Source organism: Rhipicephalus sanguineus, chromosome 10 (genome assembly GCF_013339695.2).
Source record: "Rhipicephalus sanguineus isolate Rsan-2018 chromosome 10, BIME_Rsan_1.4, whole genome shotgun sequence".
NCBI lineage: Eukaryota > Metazoa > Arthropoda > Arachnida > Ixodida > Ixodidae > Rhipicephalus > Rhipicephalus sanguineus.
Window position 1 is genome coordinate 13,929,537 of NC_051185.1, and position 9,395 is coordinate 13,938,931.

A 9,395-nucleotide genomic window follows, 5' to 3' on the forward strand; every position below is an offset into this window, starting at 1 on the left:
AGATAGTTTGAAACGGATAACGTTACGCGCATAGTCGTTCGTTTCCTTACGACACGGACTACAAACAGTAAATCGGCGGACCATAATATACCGTTTGTGGCCCGGTGAAGGCGGAATTAAGCACTGATGAAATGATATAAAGGCATCCTTGAGCATGGATAACCAATATAAGTATTTTCCTTCAACATTTCTAGCCTTGCAGAGGACCGAATGACCCAATCTGCGGAGTGCACTGCGAATGCTTCCGGCTGCGCTGTGTCCTACGATTCACTTGGATGCCGGGGCCATGATGGATTATGGCGTTCGACCCAGCAAAACGAAGCGAAATAAAATTCACTACCACACGTCATAAAAAAGATGGTGCGTATTCTACGACCTCTCCGAAGGCCACGGCGTTCAACAAACAGGTGGAATTGTAATATATTAAGCCGCAAGCCTTGGATGCCTCGTCAAACGTGAAAATTGACGGTCCGTGGCCCGCGTCGGCGGCGTCAACACGAGTGGCGCAAAAAAAATAATCCCGTGATGGCGTCAACATAATACGTCATCGTGACGCCATAAATCTTTAAAATTTTTGACGTCATCGTGATATTCAATAACGTGACACCACCTAATGACATAATTGCTTGGTCAAAGCTCGGCCGCTCAGAAGAAAATGTGGAAGCAGGTGAGGTGCAGAAAGCTTGCAACGCCTTCGATCCTGGAGTCAGTGCCAAGCCACGTCAAGGTACAGAAAGCATTCGGAAGGGGGCGGGAGAGGATGAATACATCGACTGAAAAGAAAAAGAAGACTGCTTTCGCCTTCAAGTCGTCTTAGGCGAAGGCATAAGGGAATGCACCCTGTGAGTTTTATTGAAAGGCTCTGAGGCACGCCGTTTCGCAGTGCACAACCCCGTAATTCTAGCCGCCTCACCTTCAATAAGGAGCGCCTAATACATGGAAAATTGTGGTTACGTTTCAACCGCATCGCGATGTTTTCGCCACAGCTGGAGTTAGAATTCCCAACATTGTTCTTAGTTGCCAAATATCTGATTCATCATGCTGACAGAACGTGTTCATAAACGAATGAATATACTTATCTGGAGAATCAAGATAAGTAAAATTTCGCATTGTTTAATTACGTAGCAGAAACTCGCTTTCTTCTTTTTGGAGTATATAGGTGAAGATATTTTGTGCCTATACAGTTCCATCACTTTTGCAGTGATTCACTCAGGAAACTTCATGCATTCTCCAGGCGTCCTGTGTGATAACAATAGAAAACCATCCGTGAAACACGATGTTGCTTCCAAAGCCAAAACGAAAAGGACACCGAATAAAATCACGTTGGCGTTGGGCTGTTCAAACATAGCGTGCATGCATGAGCGTGAAGGCACTGGATTGCAAATGTTCATCTTCAATTGTGTCGTACCGGGTAACACGGCGAAATCGATATGCAAATAGTTCCCTTACAAAGGTCTCACTTCATGCCCGCTTCAAGAGCTATCAAAGCCTGCCTAGCTGATGTGTGTTCTCTTCACGATGCGTGGTTCTTTGTTACAGGGAGTCTTGAAGTGGTTAAGAACAGCCCTGCGTCAGCAATTGTTTCGGGTAGACAGGTTATGTAACGTTAATCAAGAGCCTGTCTCATATATACGCGGGAATTCCAACGCCATGTTGCAATATTCACGAGCCAACTCGAGCAGTAACTGCCATTATAATGTCGACTGTGAAATTTGCAGTTGTAATGGCTGCGCTTGTAGTCTTGATGGAGTAAGTACAGGGTTGACGTTGCTTCCATTTCTTACGTTCCTACGTGGTTTCTTGTGTTCTCCCATTCCATTTCTTCTAATTCTCGTTTCTTTTGAGCGATTTCACATTAAGACTTTTTATCCGAAATAATTTAATGTTGTTTGCCTATGGAGATCACGATTCATACTCATGCCACTTACCGTAGCTCATTCTCTTGATCGCAATGTTTGAGAAAGCGCAGCTATATTTCATAGTTTTTATTTCAGTTCCATTTAATATAACAAGACTTGTGAGCATATGTGTCCATAAAGGTGTGTTTACAAACTAGATTCCAAAAGATGTGCGAGAGAGCGCCTAAAAGCATTGTTATGTCAGTACCACAATGTATAGATTGGCAACTATATTTAAAGAACATGTACGCGTGACAGATATTTGAGCACAGCAATAAATAATGTATAGTATGCTAGGATCTGTTATGCTATCTTCGCGGAAATTTGTTTTAGATCCGGTAAATGAAAACAACTTCCCCGCATTTGCGATACCGTGTATTTTCTTTACACATTCATCGACACTGCACCGATCTGGCTGCTTCTCTGCCGTGCGCACCCCGTGCGCATGATAGAAAAATCGACATTTATTTTAAGATTATCTCACCGGTTCGCATGTAAAGTACATGTTTTAAAGGCAATGTTCGGATACATCAGTATTTAAAGTTAAAATGCTAATTCCGTTGGTGAATGTTCAGCTGATTGCTCCAATAGGGATCCTTTCCCTGCGAGTGAGTAATTTCAAACAGCGTCTAAGCAACCTTTATTCAAAAATGATCTTCGTAACTTTTATTGTAACAGAAATTGTAGGGACACTGTCGGCTAACTTTTGCCGTCGGTGCCGGTGCCGCCGTGAGGTCCCGTATAAAGTCCAAATCGCTAACGTCGCCTTGAGCGTCGTATGTTCTGTGAACGAGGGTAGCCGATCGCCTCTGAAGCGAGGTACAACGCACTGGCTGTCTCCGTCGTACGAGAGGCGCAAGAAGGTGTCCCGGAGAGGAGCCTGCGTGGCTCCTGCAGGAACTGCGTATATTGAATGGGCGGATGTGGTCGCCTGCAGTCGCGAGGGCTGTAACTTCACACTAATGAGAAGATGGCTGTCACCTTAGTGCACGTTGTGTTCTCATTCTAAATTTCGCGTTGAAGCCAGAGACAGCACGAAGGTCGCTTCGTGCTTTCTAATTTTACAGCTAATGTGTAACAGTGCACAAGGCGATAATCAATGTTTACCATTTCATATGAACCTTCTTGCAGGAATATCTCAAGTGTGAAATGTAACCCCTTTCACCCAGCTTGTCCTGGTCTAGTAAGTAACAAAATATTCCTAACTGCAGTCATTTGAGCAAATGGAATCTTTCAAGTGGTGCCAGTTGTACGTGCAGCCTATTTGTAGATCTGTCATGGTTTCAATGTAATTCAACAAGCTTGTGTAGTTCTGAAATATCGTCAGGCTGATAATATGATTTGTTGAGTGCTATTCAAAATGACTAGCGCTGCTCTAACTGAGAGTAGATGTAAGCATGAAATGGCTACTGGCAAAGCAAATTGGTTGATGTTGATACTAGGTACAATCTTAAAATTCGTGCAGTACAGGCACACAAAAGCGCACCCCAAAGGCCACACCACACCACACGACAAGATACCACACCATACCACATTCTGCACTGGTCCACATCGGCGCCTTTTCCTCCCAAATCTGTAGAATAAATCTTGGGCTCTGCGTTGCATATGCGGCCACAACGCGGCTGTTGCATTCACGGAGAACGGCGAGAATACCAAATGGCGGAGTACTACGCTGGAAGACACGGACACAGAAATATTTATAAGCATCAGATAGGCGCCTTCAGGCATATTACTGTAAAGACGGAAACGATGTTCTTTTATTTCTATACTTTTTATTTACATGTGAGATAGACGTCTCTTTCATCCCTGAGCATAAGTGACACTCCTGAAAAGGAATTGAAACCAATACAGCTTACATAACATTCTATACGTAATTCGTTCGTTATGAAGATATGAATAGCACAATGGAGTGTAGAATCCAAAGAATATATCAATGAAGCCGCAGAAAAAGTGAAATAACTTTGCAGAGTGTTGGAAAGCTGGATATGAAGCCGGACGACATTTATGAAAGGATAAAGGATATGCAAACTCTACGAGCGCAACAAAAATTTACTTGGTGATACAATGTGAGAACGTGAGAAATATAAGTAACCACAAAAATGCTATATTACAGGTTTTTATAACTGAAATTTGAACAGAATATTAAGATTGAATATTCTGGATATTAAGACATTGAGAACACGATACGTTTAGTATAATTTTGTAACGGAAGATTGATTTACGCGAATTTTGAAGCGTTAAATAATCTTGAAAGACCAGCTTTTTAACGTCGGCGGTGGCGATAAAATAAGGAACTAAGAAAGAATACAGCCACAAACCCGACGATTATCGTTAACAATATATATTTTCCCTCCCACCTAACTAGCCCTGCCGTGGACCACGTGACCGTGTATGCTTTCCAGAGTGCAGATGCAGCCCCGCCTATAGATGCGTCCGAGTATTGTTCTGGAGGAAAGGATAAAGACTCTGCACCGTGCGATTGTATGACTATTCTGCAAAGAAAAATCCAGCTAAATAAAATTTAACGCCACCCTTCAAAAAAAGTTCGTGTCAATTATTTAGGTTCATTGGTGACCACAGCCTCATAGAAAACTTTGAACGCAAGTAGCCGACGAGGGACGAACATGAGAAACACACACCACAAGCGGTCACTCGCAACTGTAGCTTTATAAACGGAAGAAAATACATACAATGAAGGAAAGGAATTTTCGAGGACTAGTTTCTTTGTTTTTTTACAACCTTAATTAAAGCCAGCAGATAATAAGCCAAAGAGAGGATGGGGAACGTTAATTATACTGTTTTAAGTGTATTGGAGTAATTGTAATGTAGATGTGAAAGTAAAGTGGACGGATACGAAGGTCGCAGGTTCGGTCCCTGCGAGCGGCAAGTTGTCTCATCGTCTACTTTAGTTCCTTGACATCTATGTCGCAATTACTACATACATACATACATACATACATACATACATACATACATACTGCCACGGGCGTTTCTTATTATCACTTTTGGTTTATTCGTTTCTCGCCCACAAAGACTGTCAACAACGCTCAGCGCAAACCGCGCCTCATTGTTCGAGAGGCTTCGCGATCATTGTAGATCGTTTTGTTAAGATTGCGCGCAAGACGCGCACACTCGAGCTTATTCTAGAATTTGCACGACAGCCAGCGATAATGCTGGAATATTCGACGGCACATGTTTAAATGCCGACGCGCTTCACCGCTTGTCAGTTGATCGACGGACGACGCCCTGTTCGCCGCTATCATTGTACAGCGTGTATTGCTGTAGTTCTAGTTCTCATTTTCCCGGCCACAAGTTCGGCCAAATAAACAGTTTCATTCTGCAAACGCCGACTGCTTTCTTCGTCGACGTCACGATCACGTGACATCTGGTGGAGGTGCTGCTCGTTCATGTTCCGGACGCCCCCGACAAGCCTTGAACCCAGCCCACGTCGCGAAGAAGACACCGACACCATCAGCGGCAGTCGAGCCAGCCGCAGACTGGAAGGACTACCCCCACAATACGGACCCCTACCGGACAAGACCAGGATCACAACGAAGAAGACAACAGCCACAATGACAACCGCTGTGGCGCCTACAACGGTCGTCATGCATCAACCGAGGGAGCCGCCGACATTCCGCGGATCACCATGCGAGGATCCAGAAAGCTGGCTGGAGGCATACGACCGAGTCTCCACGTTCAACAACTGGGACTGCGACGAGAAGCTACGCCATGTCTACTTCGCCCTTCAAGATGGCGCAAGGACCTGGTTCGAGAATCGAGAGTCCACGCTAACATCATGGGACCTCTTCCGCACCGGATTTCTCAACACCTTCACGAGCGTCATCCGGAAAGAAAGGGCTGAAACCCTTCTCGAGACCCGTGTACAGCTCCCCAATGAAAACGTCGGGCTGTACACCGAAGAAATGACTCGACTATTCCGCCATGCCGATCCAGCCATGTCCGAAGAAAAGAAAGTTCGCTTCCTGATGCGGGGAGTGAAGGAAGAACTCTTCGCCGGACTTGTGCGCAACCCGCCGAAGACGGTCTCGGAATTCCTTTCAGAGGCCACCACAATCGAAAAGGCACTAGAAATCCGCACTAGGCAGTACAACCGCCGCATTCCTACGACGACCTACGGGGAGGTTCAGGCGCTGCAGTCTGATGACCTGCGTGACACCATCAGAGCGATTGTGCGGGAAGAGCTGCGCAAACTGTTACCTTCGCCGCAGCATCAAGTGCATTCAATCGCCGACGTTGTCCGCGAGGAAGTCCGGCAATCGCTTGGAATTCCCGAAGCACCGCAGGCTCAGCCGGAAGGAATGAGCTATGCTGCTGCAGCCCGACGCAACGCCCCACCCCCTCGCCCACGTCAAGACGCCGCGTCGCCGCAGCAGTTCCGCCGCCAGGCACCGCCGCCACCACCACCGACGCCATACCGCCCGCCGACAGGACAACGCTGCGCCCCCCGAAAGACCGACGTTTGGCGCGCCCCTGACAACCGCCCGCTCTGCTACCACTGCGGGGAGGCCGGCCACACGTACCGCCGCTGCCAGTACCGACAGATGGGGCTACGCGGATTCGCCGTCAACGCGCCGCGCCCGCAGCCAGGCGAACGGCCTCGCGACATCGACGACTATCTCACCGGAGCACAGCGGCAAGAACGACGACCTTCCCGCTCGCCGTCGCCCGGCCGTTACATGTCACCGCACCGCCGGCAGTACACTGGCCCAAACCGGGGCCGGTCGCCTAGCCCGTATCCGGAAAACTAAGGGCAGCAACCGATGGAGGTGCGGTTGCTGAACGACGAAATGCTGAAGATCCTCCGCCGTCGACGACCACGCCGCGACGAAGTTCCGAGCCCCCGCCGCACGCCGAACGACGCCCTGAAGACGAAACTTTGCGACCGGAAGCAGACCTGACGACGCAACGCGGAAGCAGCGGTGCAAACCGACGTAGCCGTGACCCGACGCCGCGACCTAACCGCAACGCAAGACGGCGGACTAGCGACCTCGACGTTCTGATCGACGGCCACAACGTCACTGCTCTCGTCGATACTGGAGCCGACTATTCCGTCATCAGTGGGCCGTTCGCAGCACAGTTGAAGAAAGTTAGGACTGCTTGGGAAGGCCCCGAGATCCGGACCGCTGGAGGCCATCTGATAACGCCGATTGGTGTCTGCACGGCGCGAGTCACCATCAATAACCGGACTTATCCTGCGAGCTTTGTAATCCTACAAAACTGCTCCAGGGATGTGATACTCGGAATGGACTTCTTAAGTGACCACGGCGCCGTCATCGACCTGAGGTCTGAGTCGATAACACTGACCTCAGACAAAGCGCTCCCGCCCCACGCGATGCCAGGTAACCATGTATTGAATGTGATAGAAGAGCAGGTGACCATTCCGCCGCGCTCCAGCGTCATTATTTCCGTCGGCACCGAAAAACCTGCGAACCTTGAAGGCGTCATCGAGGGTGATCAGCACCTACTCCTGAACCGTCAAATTTGCGTCGCACGAGGTATAGCCGAGCTGCGTGACGGTAAAGCAAAGGTGGTGCTGACAAACTTCAGCCACGAATATAGGCACCTCAACTTTGGTACGACGGTTGCCTACATCTACGAATGTCTAGCCGCCAGCGATGCTTTCGCCCTCTTCGATGCTGCCGAACCTGCTTCGACGAATAGAGTTCCCGAACCGGATTTTGACGTCAATCCGAGCCTTCCGAAGGCCAAGCAAGACCAGCTGAAAACCCTTCTCCTGCAATACAAGGACTGTTTCTCGTCGTCATCGCGGGTCCGACAAACACCCCTTGCGAAGCACCGCATTATAACAGAAGAACATTCTCGACCACTCCGTCAGAGCCCCTACAGAGTTTCTACTCGAGAGCGCGACGCGATAAAGAAACAAGTCGACGAGATGCTACGCGACAACATCATCCAGCCGTCCAAGAGTCCGTGGGCGTCACCCGTGGTGTTAGTGAAGAAGAAGGACGGGACACTGCGCTTCTGCGTTGATTATCGGCGCCTGAACAAAATCACGAAGAAGGACGTGTACCCCCTCCCACGAATAGACGACACCCTGGATCGACTTCACAACGCGACGTACTTTTCGTCGATGGACCTCAAGACCGGCTACTGGCAAATCGAAGTCGACGAGAGAGACCGAGAAAAGACTGCCTTTATAACACCCGATGGCCTCTTTGAGTTCAAGGTCATGCCTTTCGGTCTTTGCTCGGCACCTGCGACGTTCCAGCGTGTCATGGACACCGTACTGGCCGGATTGAAGTGGCAGACGTGCCTTGTGTATTTGGACGACGTCGTCGTGTTTTCCTCAACCTTCGACGAGCATCTCCGGCGGCTTGAGGCAGTACTCCAAGCAATCAAGGCCTCTGGACTGACCCTGAAGCCAGAAAAGTGCCGATTGCGTACGACGAGCTCTTGTTTCTGGGTCATGTGATCAGCAAGTCTGGAGTGCGCCCAGACCCGCGGAAAACAGCTGCCATCGCCGACTTCGCGCCACCCACTGACAAGAAGGCCGTGCGCCGATTTCTCGGCTTATGCGCCTATTATAGACGCTTCGTCAAAAACTTTTCACGGATCGCCGAACCACTGACGCTTCTCACGAAGAATAACGTGGAATTCAGGTGGGAAACGGCGCAAGTGCAAGCCTTTCAAGAACTTAAACGACGCCTGCAGACGCCACCCATACTTGCGCATTTCGACGATTGCGCCGATACGGAAATACACACCGACGCAAGCAGCGTAGGACTCGGTGCCGTCCTTGTGCAAAAGACTGACGGGCTTGAAAGGGTTATCAGTTATGCTAGCCGGTCACTATCCAAGGCAGAAGCAAACTATTCCACAACAGAAAAGGAATGCCTTGCCATCCTCTGGGCTACGTCAAAGTTTCGCCCCTACCTCTATGGCAGGCCCTTCAAAGTTGTCAGTGACCATCACGCCTTATGCTGGCTAGCTAACTTGAAGGACCCTTCAGGTCGTCTCGCACGATGGAGTCTGAGGCTTCAAGAATTCGATATTACCGTCGTGTACAAGTCCGGACGAAAACACTCTGACGCCGACTGCTTGTCTCGTGCCCCCGTCGATGCGCCGCCGCAAGACGACGACGATGACTGCTTCCTCGGAACCATAAGTGCCGACGACTTCGCCGAAAGGCAACGGGCCGACGCGGAACTGGGGGGCCTTATTGAGTACCTCGAGTGCAAGACCGCCGTTGTTCCGAAGGTATTCAAGCGAGGACTGCCGTCGTTTTTCTTACGGAACGGCGTTCTCCTGAAGAAGAACTTCTCGCCACTTCGAACTGACTACCTTCTCGTCGTGCCCTCATCATTGCGACCAGAAGTCTTCCAGGCCCTACACGACGACCCGACGGCTGGACACCTCGGTGTTTCCCGCACGCTCGCCAGAATACAGGAAAAATACTACTGGCCACGCCTTGCTGCCGACGTAGCCCACTACGTTAAGACTTGCCGAGATTGCCAG

General features: G+C 49.4%; 1 long non-coding RNA gene across 1 annotated transcript; it reads left to right on the forward strand.

Moving 5' to 3' along the window:
• The first annotated feature begins 1,662 nt into the window (after positions 1–1,662).
• LOC119372609 (uncharacterized) lies at positions 1,663–4,431 on the forward strand. Its single transcript, XR_005179592.1, has 3 exons — positions 1,663–1,749; positions 3,030–3,081; positions 4,264–4,431. It is a non-coding gene; the product is annotated as an uncharacterized LOC119372609 (long non-coding RNA).
• The last annotated feature ends 4,964 nt before the right edge of the window (positions 4,432–9,395 follow it).